The sequence below is a fragment of the Aricia agestis genome, chromosome 6 (assembly GCF_905147365.1).
Source record: "Aricia agestis chromosome 6, ilAriAges1.1, whole genome shotgun sequence".
NCBI lineage: Eukaryota > Metazoa > Arthropoda > Insecta > Lepidoptera > Lycaenidae > Aricia > Aricia agestis.
In genome coordinates, this window is record NC_056411.1 from 5446603 (window position 1) to 5461667 (window position 15065).

The following is a 15065-nucleotide window of genomic DNA, read 5'->3' on the forward strand; positions in this document are numbered from 1 at the left end:
AGGAATTTTAGTACTTTTCAATTGATCCCGGGAAGGATTTAAGTTGGGATTAAGTGGGGTTTAACAACCGTCGTCCTCATTACCTCCCTCGATTGTTTAATGAGTCCGTTTTAGGGTCGGATATAAAAACTAAGTTAAGATAAAATTATACATTTAACGATAGGCCACGTTCTATTCTAAGTATTAGGTATGACGATAAAATCTTCTCGGGACATTCCCGCTAAAGTTAGCTAAAAATGACACGATTTCTAAAGATAATAGTTTATGGTTAGATCATTAAAGAAACATACTAATTGCTTTTCTTTTTGGGTAATTCGTGATAGATTTTGCTTGAAAATGGCATGTTTTTCAACAATAATAATTTAAGCTTAGTACTCATGACTGAGACATCAATGAAGTCCTTATAATCAAATTACAATTTTCACTCCACTAAAATGTTAATAAACTATAACTACTAGAGATCGCCCAATGGTCGAAATTCGACCTTAGTTTCAACGACATTAGGACTAAAAGAGTATATACTTAATTCGTATGTATAGGTTTGTCACTCAAAAATCTGTCATCTTCTTGAGTGTGCGTATTGTAGTGTGTGTAATGTTTTATTTGTTAAAAAAATGTATGATAAAAGCATAGTTTCAAAATAATATTAGCTCGATGCACTCCTTCACCATATAAACTATAACTGAGCAAAATTTCATTCACCTACGTTTCCGCATTTTTCATCAAAAAGTTTTTCGCTTTCGTATTATTATATAGATAAACTAGCTGTTGCCCGCGACTTCGTCCAAAAAAAGCAAAATGTGATAAAAAAAGAAAATGAAAAAGGGAGAAATTTTCCCCTTCCTGGGTAAACCCAAATAGTAAAAATGGGATCTTGTTAAGTAGTTGATCTGATAACTTTTCATGAACCTACAGTTGTAGATAAAAACGCCAATACTGTATAGAAAATCAATAAGAGTTAAATTATTATTTTTAAACAAAAATTGAAACCGACTTCCAAGGTAAAGACAATAGTTATTTTCTTAAATGAACTAAAAAGTATTAATTAATAATTCATATTCTGTACTCAGTATTTCTGTTCTCAATCTTCATAATTTGAAATTGGTACCAGTCATTTAAGTTGCAGTTATATTTTGTCATAGAACTGGCGATTAGGTTAGCTGGTAGTTGGTACCGACTTCAAAATAATGAAGACTGAGAACAGAAATACTGAGTACATAATAATATAAACTATTTAATACTTTTTAGTTCATTTAATCTAGATATACAAAAAAGCGGTAAATTGCACATAGAAATTGCGCTAAACTTAGCTGCTATGGAGATTGAAATTGAACAAAAATTGAAAAAATAATGAAGATTGAATACAGAAATAGTTGACGCGTCTATGTATGTCCCAAAAAATATCCAGGAGTTCCCTCTATATCTCACGAATTTCAGTATCAGATCGCCACTTTCGTAAGCATTGTACCAAATTCGGGTTATTGTACCTCTATAAACAGCAACAAATTAAGAGTTTTGAAAATCAGTCAACAAACGGTGGAACAAACAATAATATAATAATCAAAGGCAAGATTTTTGATAATAATGTGATAATTCATGGCATAATTATAGTGATGATGATGATTAGTGTTATTGACACATTGACATAATAATATGCTTTTGGTTGTTGAAACAACGCCAAAATTGCCAAACATTTATCTATAAGGATTCAAGAGTTCTGTACAGCATCTTCGGAACCAGGGTGTATTTCGGCGCAAATTCTTATTTTTTTGGTAGTTTAAGCTTCAAATCCTTCAGAAAAACGTAAAATTACTATATATTTCCATATAAATTTTAAGGAGTCCTGTCGATTTCTCATGGATTGCATCATCAGATCACCACTTTTGTGATCATCTTACCAAATTCGGGCTACATCTCATACAACAACAAAATAATTTTGGAAATCGGTCTACAAACGACGGAGTTGTCCGCGAACCAATATATAAAAAGTGAAATATATCCTCCTCCTTTTCGGAAGTCGGTTAAAAAGTAGCCTAAGTTATGCCTTACAACATCAGCTATGTGCCAAAAAAAGTCCCGTCAAAATCGCTCTAGCCATTTCAGAGATTAGCCGGAACAAACAGACAGACAGACAGACAGACATACAGACAAAAAATGTAAAAAAAATTGTTTTGGTGTATGTACTCGTACCCTATATACATTCATATTATGCATCGAGTAAAAAACGGTTCTTTCAATATTACAAACAGACACTGCAATTTTATTAATATGTATAGATGTATAAATGTCATTACGCAATTCGACAATAAAAGACAATAATTAAACGGCACATTAATTTTATAGGTAACATAAATTAGTCATAAAATACAAAAAGATATCGTTTTAGGTTTAAAATGTCATTGAACTCTGAAATTGATAAGAAACAGTGCCAAATGCTTACTGCAGCTGATTGTAGAGCAGTAGATCGGGAAAATACCGTTTATATTCTTAACTATATTCTGCTGCAATTTTTTACGCAGAAAATAATTTAATTTTGTCGCACGGGAATTATATATTTTTCATTTTAAAACTGTTCTATGTCCTTTCTTGAATACCAAGTAGGTATATATTATGGTAACTCAATTGAGCGTCTTAAATGTAAACTGACAGATATACAATCACACTTATAATATTGTTGTAGGAATTAAATCAATGTTAAGACAGTGAGGCTAATCTATAAGTGATAAGAAATTTATACCACTGGCCTGATTTAGGTAGATTTATAACTGCTCGGGGAAGTACCTATCTACCTGCCATTGTAAAGATAACATCACCACACCACACACCACAACAACACATAGGCAGAGGCAACAGATATGCCTGCATGTTTATTTCGAAGTTAACCATGGGAAATCAATGACAAAAAGGCCACGTTTGTATACATTTGTATTTTCGTTCCGAGGCAATGTAGAAGGCTGCATAAAATCTTTTTAACAATAATTTCGTCTTGGCAAAGATGTCATTACTCATTAGATTTCTAAAAATAATGCTTTAACGTTAGGCTATGGATGTCCACATTATGGACAATCCAGAAATCATAAGCAAAGAACGATACGCCCAACATCCGTAGCTCCTCGTATTTTCCTATAGTGGTGCAACGTAGATTTGCCACAGAATGATAATAATATGTATTATTTTATCTTCAAATAAGTATTATATTTATTATTTGTGTTTGTTATAATATCTTCTGAAAAAAGCACATTATTTCAACATTCGAAATTTTAAAGTTACACGGAAAAATTTGTCATCATTACATATTACACTTGTCCTTAGATGTAGGTCAGTGCAGCTTAGAAACTGTCATTAGTGAGACGTAAATAGGCTCTGTGGGAAAGGGTCGTTATACTAGTGTCACTCTGAAGTACCTACGTTACCCAACTGTAGCGATTATATTCAAAGTTCGCAGAAGTTACTTCATTAGAGTAATGGCGTAAATGGCAAGCAGCTTGGCAAGCGGCAAGCCATAAGGAGCAGAAGGAAAGAGCTTACGTGCTTGTCAAGGTTAGCTTATTTCATAAGCAATGAAAATTAAATGCTTAAGTAGTTTAATATCTTAAATATAAAATTCTCGTGTCACAATGTTAGTTACCGTACTCCTCCGAAACGGCTTTACTGATTTTTACCAAATTTTATATAATGCATATTATTCAGTAGGTCTGAGAATCGGCTACTGGCTACTTTTTAATAAGGACTAGCTATTTGACCGAGCTTTGCTTCATTCTAAAAATGATTCCTAGCTAGATCGATTTATCGCCCCCGAAACCCATATACTAAATTTCATGAAAATCGTTGGAGCCGATTCCGAGATTCCAATTATAAATATATATATACAAGAATTGCTCATTTAAAGATATAAGATAAGTGCATATTTTGTTGAATAAATAATACAAAATTATTACAAGTCGAGACTGACGGTTACCACTGTTTGTGCGACGGGGTAACGATGGACGTTGCCATGGTGCCATACTTATTAAGTCACTTCAATAAAATAATATGGGCGAAATACTTCATATAGCAAAACAACGTTTTGCCATATAAAGTTGTCGGGACAGCTAGTTTATATTATACTAGCGACCCACCCCGGCGAATATTGTATAGCCACTGAAAAAATGATTAAATCGATAGCCTTATCTGTGCCAAATAACATGAAAATTGCTCCAGTAGTTTGCTAGATAAGCCCTTTCAAATAGTCTCCCCCGTTTTTTCCACATTCTCCTATTAGTCTTAGCATGATAAAATATAGCCTATAGCCTTCCTCAATAAAGGAGCTATTTAACACTGCAAGAATTTTTCAAATCGGACCAGTAGTTCCTGAGATTAGCGCGTTCAAGTTAGCCGTTTCAAATAATTTTCCCCGTTATTTCCACATTTTCCTCTATTTCTTCGCTCCTATTAGTCGTAGCGTGATAACATATAATCTTCCTCGATAAATGGGCTATCTAACACTAAAAAAATCATCAAAATCCGTTGCGTAGTTTTAAAGATTAAAAGGAACAAAGGGACATGAGGGAAAAAAGGCAGCTTTGTTTTATAATATGTATAGATTTGAATTTTATTTAGGGCCTGTTTCACCACTTCCTAATAAGTGCTGGATAGGCTATCCATAACTTGACAGATAGAGTATGGAGCATCTGTCAAATAAGTAGTGGATAGCCTATCCGGCACCTTATCAGGAAGTGGTGAAACAGGCCCTTAAACTCTAAGATAATTTCAAGTACAAGTATATTAAACATTGGATAGTATATTAAAATATTTTAGTAGAACTTTATTTTTCTTGTGAAATAATTACTTAATAACCATATTTCAAGCGTGACTGCCGCGCCTAGACTAATTACTTAAATGTAATTAATTAACATTTTGACATGAACCTAGATTTTGACATCCGTCAAACTTTCATTAAATTGATGTTTAATCAATCATGAACATTAAAATATGTTCCTGAGTGCGCCTGTAAGGGCCTGTTTCACCGCTTCCTGATAAGGCTATCCACCACTTAATTTAACAGATGGAGTATGGAAAATCTGTCAAATACCTTATCAGGAAGCGGTGAAACAGGCCATAAGAATCCTATAAGCAAAAGTTATAGTAAATAATGCATTCAGGTAAATAGAGCTTAGAAAATAGAAAAATTATTTGGCCAAATTGAGCAAAGTTTTATAAGCATTTAGCTGCATGAAGTCATTTTAATATGTAATACAAGATGCTTTGCAGAGAGGAAATTTAGCTAAGATTATACGCTTTATTCAGATTACTTCCTACTAGGACCAGAGATTGTGCAAAAGAATAGATGTAGCAAATTAATGATGAAACTGACTTGTGAATTATCTAAGGTCTAAGAGGATACAATATGTAACGTGTCTATAAGGATTTCAATTAATAAAAAAATGGTAGTCTTTAGAAAATCACATTTAATTACAGAAAAATATCATACAAAAACTAAAACTTGCCTGTTCACTAGTTTTTTATAGGCTACTATAAAAACGTTAAAATTTAAAATACTCTTGAATAAAATATTAACCTTTGTAAAAACTCTTACAACTGTGCAGTTTTATGTTCTTCCAAAGCCGAGTCCTGCAAGTACCCGACCACTGTTGTAATTTTAATAATGTGTTTAAATGTCTTATGTTTGCCGCATAACACATAAGGTGTCCAAATTGTCCAAATTCCATAGACGTACTGCATCACTTCTGTGGGTTTCTACCTCTGCGGTCCATGTACAAGATGTATACTATCCCGTTACATATACAGGTTAGATTTTATCTAAAGTCTTCCTGATTAACATCTTCGTCTAAACTAGAGCTTATTTAATAAAACCTTAGGTAGATCTATCTAATTTCTAGGAAACCTATTGCTTTCTGTGCCTCAATTACGAAATTTTGAAATCAATTTTCTGTTTTCTGTCCCTTTATTATGTAATTTATTTACATTTCATTATTAATTATCAAAGTATAAATAGAACTGTTATTATGTGAACATTTCAAGTGCATACCTGTAGCCATTATTGATATAGAGCACAATAGGTTAAAAAATCACGTTTGTTCTCCTTAAATAATAATTAATTTATAAACAATCTGCGAAAATTTAAGAAGTATAGCTAAAACGGTTCTTGGGACGGACAGACAGAAGGACAGACAACGAAGTCTTAGTACTTAAAAGTACTCTCTTTTTTACCCTTTGGGTACGGAACCCTAAAAATGAAGTTCAAAATATATCTTACAACCTAACCCCTCACTCTTATTTAGGTTTTCTTAGTTACTGCACTATAATTGTAAACAAGGGTAGCTAGATCACGATGAGCTTCACGTTAAGGCGCTGTGGTTGTTGCAACTACGTAAAATGGGTTTTTTAAAACACGTTTTTAGTAAAGGAAATGTCATTATTTAAGTATAAAATAAGTACCGTATTAAAATTGAGAAAATTTCCTATACGCAAAGGTATATCAGTACACAATTTGAAAAATTCTGCTCGATAGAAAAAAATCTCACTGATGACTGATATAGGTAACGCTGTTTATTATTTTATGGCTAAATTACACACTTTCTAGAAAAAAAATGTAGTATATGTGTCGTAACCTAACGTAAACGATTTGATATATTTGATTTGTGTAATACTAAAAACAAAAGGTTTTTAGTCCTATTTTCTATTATCAAGGCACGCGGCGATCGCGTAACAGCCACTGTACAAGGCGCGCTGATATGAATGTTATTTTAATGTCTTTAACGTCGATATTCGTACTGACAGACATCGACCTGCTTATTTTAGGGACTACTGGGCCTTAACATGGCTCTAGCTGCAGCACTCGAGTTTTGTATCCAGCATTGAGCATGAGCATAAGCATAAGCATGAGCATAAGCATGAACATGAACATGAACATGAGCATGGACATGCTCATGCTCATGCTCATTTTAATGTCCAGAATTTTCTCCAAGTTGTGTTAAGTCTTGTTACTCCTTCTTCGTTACTCGATGTTTTAAATGAAATTTGCTTCCCCAAGTAAATAGTCATTGCAGACGTATTTTATGTTGTATTTTTGATCACAATAATTATTTAAAATTTTGGTTTTGTTTGTGTTCATTTCTAGGCCAATTTTAGAGTTTTCTTAGTCGAGTGATCTCATCACATACTCTAAATCATTCGCAGTTTCAGCTATTATGACTTACTCAAAACATTGAAATATTCACTCAATTTTAACCCGTTTGCGAACGTCATCACAATTCTAAACCTTACGATTTAATAGCTCCAAATTGTACGAAACAAATCATAAAGGCTCTTGTCAAAGTTTAAAATTGTTAGCGAGCTCTAAGCTTAGCGCTTCGTTATCTAAGTTGCTATTTGCAAGATTGGGAGCTTTAACGGGATTTCTACTTCAACGGGATCTCTGGACTCAGCAAAACAATTATCTTCAAACTTAAATAGACGTCTTTAACATGACGGCTGTGATAATGATATTTCATTTTAATAAGCGTCTTAATAAAATGTATTGAGTTTTATTGTATTAATTTTTGTATAAAATAATTTGTTTTTCCTTATAATAAGTAGTTGATTTTTCTTCTTTCCTCCTCCTTGACTGTTTTTAAATGTTTTATTTGCAAAGTAGGAACTCGATCAACCGGACTAATTATTGTCAGTAGGCAATCGGATATAATCGAAAATATAGTTGAATGTATAAAAAAAGCAGTTTCGATGCTCACTATAAAGGAGTGAGCACACTGAGGCGGGCCGTGCCGGGGCTCAGCGTGCCGGGGCGCATCGCAAAAATCCGCCTCCATACAATTTGTATGGAAGCGGATGCGCGTATCGCACACTGTGCCGGGGCGCATCGGCGCGGATTTTTGCTCGGCGGAATTCCGTCAATGCGACACGGCCCGACAAGACCCGCTGCGTCCCGGCAAGACCCGCTGCGCCCAGGCAACAATGTGCTATAGCAAGCGGCGCGCGGATGTGATGCGACGCGGCCCGGCAAGCCTCGGCTCAAAATCCGTCAATGCATTGCGCGCCGACCCGCCCCGGCACGCCCCGGAATAGTGAGCGTTAAAATCCGTCAATGCGATGCGACCCGGCCCGGCAATAGTGTGCTATAGCGCATTTTGCGCTGCGCTGAGCCTCGATCCGCCCCGGCACGCGCCGACAAACTGTGCACGTACCTTAACAGTGCATATTATTATGTGTTTGTTAGAAATGACCAGTAAACCAATGCTTATTGAGAAAACATTAAGAAATACGTTTTTTGATGGTAGCGGAAAATTGCAAATCCGTATAATAAAGAGTCGAATAAGAAAATTCGTTATTTTCAAATTACAAAGAAGCCTTCAACGGTTACTAGAAAACAATTAATTATTCTGTGGCTGTAATATTAATTATGTTGAAACAACTTGTTTGTCACAAGATGGCGCCCGCAACTCCGCCAAATTTCGTTTATGGGCGGGAATCGTACATTTTTCCGGGATAATAAGTATCCTATGCATGGGCGCCAGCACCCCTTGGGAATCTCGGGATCAACAGAAAATATTGAAATAAAAAGCCGTCTATTGAAAATCATTTCTTTATATACATCATTTTCGTAAAATGTTGGTAATGTTTCGGCACTAAAATATGTATTTTGACGAAAATAGACAGTCACTGTTGTTAGTAAAAAGAAAAGAAAAGAAAAGAAAGAAGAGAGAACTAAAATCTGCACCCCTTGGAAATAATTTCTGCCGGCGCCCATGATCCTATGTCCTTTGCCGGGATTCCAAAGTATGTCCCTACCAAACAGCAAAATGGGTGGTTTGGTCGTGAAGAGGTAACAGACATATAGACAGACACACTTTCGCATTTAATATAAAGATAAAAGTTGTTTTGCCTGCCGCCCGCAAACAAAAAAATAATGGAATTTCTGTATCAAAATAATTGTTCAAACAGCGGTAACTAGTCTCATAATAACTTCCTAATTACGACCCTATTCAACCCTTATAGCCTCAGGCCTTCGCGGATCCTCCTTTAATACAGGCCAATTAGGTACTTCAGAAAATTTTACAAATTCCTTTCCCGTGAAACGCTAGACTAAATTAGGCAGGTAATTCCCCGTACCCAATAACGAGCGCTCATATTTTAGATGATCAGATAATTATGATTTTAACTATGAAGGTTTTTTTTAAAATGAAATAAGGGTGGGGCAAACGAGCAATCGGGTCACCTGATGGAAAGCAGCTTCCGTCGCTCATGGACACTCGCAGCATCAGAAAAGCTGCAGGTGCGTTGCCGGCCTTTTAAAGCCTTTTAGAGGGAAGGGAATAGGGGAGTGTAGGAAAGGGAATAGGGTAGAGGATTGGGCCTCCGGTAAACTCACTCACTCGGCGAAACACGGCGCGAGCGCTGTTTCACGCCAGTTTTCTGTGAGAACGTGGTATTTCTCCGGTCGAGCCGGCCCATTCGTGCCGAAGCATGCTTCGGCACGAATGGGCCGGGAGACTGGGCCGGGAGAGCCATGGCTCTCCCACATATATACGGAAGGCACAATAAAATATGATAATAGGTACTAGATGACGCCCGCAACTCCGTTGCGCCTAAATTTGTTAAACGCGATAAACCGTACATTTTTCCGGGATGATAAAAAGTATCCTATGTCCTTTCCCGGGGCAAAAACTATGTCCACATCAAACAGCAAAATCGGTTTAGCGTTTTGGTCCTGAAGAGGTAACAGAACGACAGACGGACAGACAGACCAATGCCTACAATAATTACTCTACAAATCACAGGTTTGGCCTCATATGGAATATTGTTCTCATCTCTGGGCAGAGGCGCCAAAATACCAACTGCTCCCTCTGGATCGTATCCAAGGAAGAGCCGCACGAATTGTTGACTGCCATAGTGTTTTAAACAGCTTGGACCCCTTAGAATTACGCCTAGATGTGGCTTCACTCTGCATCCTCTATCGGGGAGTGCTCTGAGGAATTGTTCGGAATCATACCACCTGCAACTTTTGCATCGCCCCACGCGAAAAATATACCATCCTCATCACCTTGATGAGTGGCAGTCTTCTACAGTGCGTTTTTGCGTAACCTTCTGCCGCGCATTGTAAAACTCTGGAACGAACTGTCACCAGCAGTATTTCCGGACCTATACGACCTGCAAATCTTCAAGAATAATAATAATAATAATAATATCTATGGACGCTTCACACCACGTCAGTCTGGCCCCGTGCTAAGTACCTAAAGGACTTGTGTTACAGGTACCAGACAACGGAAATATATTTAATACTTTTATACCATACATATATTTAGGATTTTTATTATATCATACACATATTTAATAGGTACACATCCAGACCCGGGAACATTGAAAACTTTTTGTTCCGTCGGCGGGATTCGAACCCGCGACCCCCGGCTTGAGCTACCAACGCGCTCACCACTGAGCCACAGAGGTCGTCAATCAAGAAGAGAGTGTGTTCTCTCTTAAAAGGCCGGCAATGCACCTGCAGCTCTTCTGATGTTGTGGGTGTCCATGGGCGGTGGTAGTTGCTTTCCATCAGGTGACCCGTTTGCTCGTTTTCCTCGTTTTTTCATAAAAAAGGACACACTTTCGCATTTATAATTTTAGGTATGGAAGTATAGATTGTAAGCTATTAATAATTCTGGTCTTATCTTTCTTGTCTGTTTACTTTGTACTTCTTATTCTACTTACTTTAGTTTACACGTCCCAAAACAGTATAGTATGTCTCTCGGGCTGAGGTAGAATTAAAGCATATTTTTGCTGTCGTTGGCTACCGCTGTTCATCCTGGCCCATGCTACTATTAAATTTTACTAAAAAATATTATTAAATTGTGTAAAATAATAAAGCCAAAGATTGAGAGAAATAATTAAGAAACATATTTGTCGTAGAAATCGGTAAAATATCGAGCTAAAACTGTATTAACACGAACCTAAATTCTCCAATATTAATTTCAATCAGGAAGCTACTTCGTGAACTTAGCCCTTGAGGGAAACTCAATAATGATAAATTGCAGCAGATAACATCATCACTCATCACCATCATCATTTCTAACGGCTTGCTGGCGGTAAAGTGGGGGTAAATGACCCTCACCAACTTGAATGAAATCATCGAGATTCAAGAATGTCAAAAATAATTTGACGTTAACTTAAACTTTAATTTAATGATTATTTTGACAGATTATGTAAGGTCCTTATGACAATACACCAAAGTCGGTCTACCCGTTTGGATGCTATGATGTCGCGACTCACGAGCAGTAAAACACACACCCAGATAGACAGGCATACAGATACGGCAACCTTTTATCACCCCAGTGTTTTCGTGGGCGGTACGAAAACAGTGGGATTTAATAAGGTTGTGTGTGTGTGTGTGTGTGCAGTGTGTGTGCGTGTGTGGGTGTGTGTGTGTGTGTGTGTGTGTGTGTGTGTGTGTGTGTGTGTGTGTGTGTGTGTGTGTGTATGTGTGTGCGTGTGTGTGTGTGTGTGTGTGTGTGTGTGTGTGTGTGTGTGTGTGTGTGTGTGTGTGTGTGTGTGTGTGTGTGTGTGTGTGTGTGTGTGTGCAGTGTTGCAGTGCAACCTGCGATTTGCCCGCCGTCAACGGTGGTGAGAGTTTACGAGGGGATAAATCAGACAAAGTACGGACATAAAAATAGTTATACGAGCATTAAAGTGAGCACAGACCATTAACGGCAATGCGTGACAGATATTGCATTCCAGAATTATACTATTGGAAAAATGCAAGGGATTTTATGATCCACGAATGAGGCGACGAGTACGCACTGAGCGTACTTCGAACTTTTTTCTGCACCTGATTATTATTCGTTCTTTACAGCTAAAATATTAGATTTTGTTACCTCCTCACGATTTGAATATCTTCCCGGGACTTATATATTCAAATCGTGAGGAGGTAAAAGTTAATAGGATTACTGCGACATAATGTATTAACGATAGCAATATCTAGTACGTTTTAACTGTCGCTTAGCAGAGAAAAACGGAAAATTACACCTCATCTACATATTATAGTAACGAAGTCTATTTATTGAATCTAGTTTCGATATTGGCACTATTTGTATTACCAGTACTTACTCGAGTTTGAATCATTAAATCGTGATGGTGTATAGTACCCGTTTATAACATTTGTCATCCGCGTAGCTTCGGTCTAATTATAGCATGTCTCTCATGTCATGATTTTTTACCTTTTAGTGTCTAAACACACTAGGCCGAAGTTCGGCATGATCACGCTTGCAATGCGCTACGCATATAATATATTATATAACGCGACGTAATTTCGGCATGGTGTGTCATCAGCAATTTAAAAGACATTGCAGGCATAATCATGCCGAACTTCAGCCGAATTTTTTCGGCCTAGTGTGTTTAGACACCAACTTATCACTTGAAGACAGTGACGGATTAGCCCTTAATCAAATTAAGCAATTGCCTAGGGCATCACGTCTGAGGGGGCACTAGAAGAGTGAAAGTTCAAAGACCGATTCTAGTTGAGATACGGATAGGGGGGCCCACAGGCATGGATTGCTTAGGGCATCAAGTAGTCTTAATCCGTCACTCCTTGAAGACGTAAAAAAGGGACTTTTAAATGAAAAGTCGGACATTTCTGTCGTCACCAAATGTGAACGACACTCGGAAAAATGTACCGGACTTTATGATCCACGAACGGACTTATTTACAATTGTGAGCGATGACCGTTTCGTTTAAACTTCGGATCGCCGTTGTTCTGAAATGCTTTATGGTTTACTGCGGAGTGAAATAATGTTACAGCGTTCTTTTAGCCTAGCTTCGAAAGTATTTACAATTCAAGTATAGGAATTTTATAGATTCTTTATCATTACCAAATCTTTGGAATGGTAATGTAGTAGCTGTAGTTTTTTTACAGAACTGATACTGACCTGAATTTTTTTCTTGCCAGTGATTATGAAAAAAAAAATAATATACATTATGACAAAAAACATAGTTTTAGATAAAATGAAAATCTTAGATTTCACTTAACATAAAAATTTTCAAAATTCGCTCCTTGTCTATCTATACGACTGACGGAAACCAGCGAAAAACTATAGTTAGGGAGGGGAAAAGGGGATTTCGGGAGTAGCTCGAGCATGTCAGATATATCTTGTATAGGCTTCCGCCATATTGTGTCTAGTTATCATGGTATATAAAATAAAAATCAGATTTCTCATGACGTGAATTAATTTTTTTTTAACATTGAAATGTCATTGGATCTGTCAGATTAAGATACTGGATGTTTAGTATACCCCAAAGAAGCTTCCATATAAAGCACCGACGATTCAAAGGTTAGGTAAGCCTGTAGGTACCTTTCAAAATATAAAAAAATAAAGCTTCATATTTTCCTAACTAAGCTTCGCAGATATTTTATTTTTGCACTAAACTAAATGATTAAGTCCTTGCAGTCTAAAATACATTTATAACTGTCTTAAGTAAGCAATTTTTTGAATATATTTTCTTATTTAAAACCTTAAACTGGCTGTAGTTTCTGAACCCACCGCTAAAATAAAAAAAAAAACGCTCTTATTATTTTTTAATCAGTTATACTAAATGTACAACACCTACTAAGTCACGCTCGAGTGACTACAAAAATAGCTCCCTCCTCTCATCTACTACTAGGTAATATATTATGTAATTATAAAGTAGAAATGTCAAAACCATGTAAGTAAACAATTGTCCCTTTTTTATAACAAGAGGTCCCATATAAGGGGCCATTTAAAAAAAAATATATGTAACTAAGAATGAGGTAACCATAAGCCAACACGTGTAAATCCAAACAAAGAGGAAGTTTGGATTTACTTAAAGACACAAAAGGGTTGTTCCATTACATTTGAGAAAATAAACGTAGTTTTACAAACAGTTTTCTTTGTAGACAGTCATCAATTCTGAGTTGGTGGAGACGGACCCGCAAAAAGGTTAATACTTCTAAAGCCGAAGACTTAATACCTTTTGTAAGCATAAGCTTCAGCGACCTCTTTACGAAAATGCTTGGAGCATACGTCTCAAAAGGCTATTACTTAAAAAAATCACACAAAATTCAAAGTACCACAGGGTCCTCTGAGGGTTTAGCACAGTATAAATGATATACAGTAGTGAAACTTGTTCAAGTCCTTGAAATGTAACAGTGGTGATCTGTGAGTGAACTCGACTATGCCCTTGAAATGTAACTGGGTCATAAATCATAACGCAGACACAAGTTTTACGCGTGGTTGTTAAGATATTTCGTTGTTTTATACTTAAAGTTATCTGAAAACATCCTACTAAATTATAAAGGCGAAAGTTTGTTTGCATGTATGGATGTATAGATGTATGGATGTATGGATGTGTGGATGTGTGGATGTTTGTTACTCTTTCACAAAAACAACTTAACGGATTTTAATGAAACTTTACAATATCATAGCTTAACATTACATCAGAATAACACATAGGCTACAATTTTAACCGACTTTCAAAATGGGGCAGGTGTTATGTTCGTTTTCTTATGTTCAACGATTACTCCGCCGTTTGTTAACCGATTTTCAAAATTTTTCTTTTGGTATATAGGGTAATATCCCAATTTGGTATTATATTCATAAAAGTGGTGATCTGATGAAGGATCCATAAGTAATCGAGAGAACTCCTTAAAATTTATAGGGAAACATGTGGTGACTTCGGTTTCGTGAGAAGTATTCTAAGCATATGCTACCAACAAGTAAGATTTTACACCGAGTTATACCTGGTATACCGTGGTTCGAAAGGCGCTGAAAGAACTCCTGATTCTTTATAGATACAAGTTTGGGAGTTTTGGCGTTGTTTTAAGAACGGAAAGCATATGCTACTATACAAATTACATTAATCATCATCATCACTACCATATTATACCATGCATCGTCCCATGGTTATGAACTTATGACTTATGAGCCTATAATGACCCTGTTATTGGTACTTTTCATAGTCTTTAAGATCGAGGCTCGAGTAATTTGTCAAGCGATAATTTAAAAAAATCTACCTACCTAATATTATAAACCTGAAGAGTAAGTATGTTTGCTTGAACGCGTTAA

General features: G+C 36.3%; 1 long non-coding RNA gene across 1 annotated transcript; it reads right to left on the minus strand.

The window, feature by feature from the left end:
- Positions 1 to 7297: 7297 nt before the first annotated feature.
- On the minus strand, positions 7298 to 13124 carry LOC121727879. The gene is made up of 3 exons (XR_006035740.1): positions 13075 to 13124; positions 7434 to 7439; positions 7298 to 7308 (listed from the first exon to the last, which is right to left on the minus strand). It is a non-coding gene; the product is annotated as an uncharacterized LOC121727879 (long non-coding RNA).
- Between the last annotated feature and the right edge of the window lie 1941 nt (positions 13125 to 15065).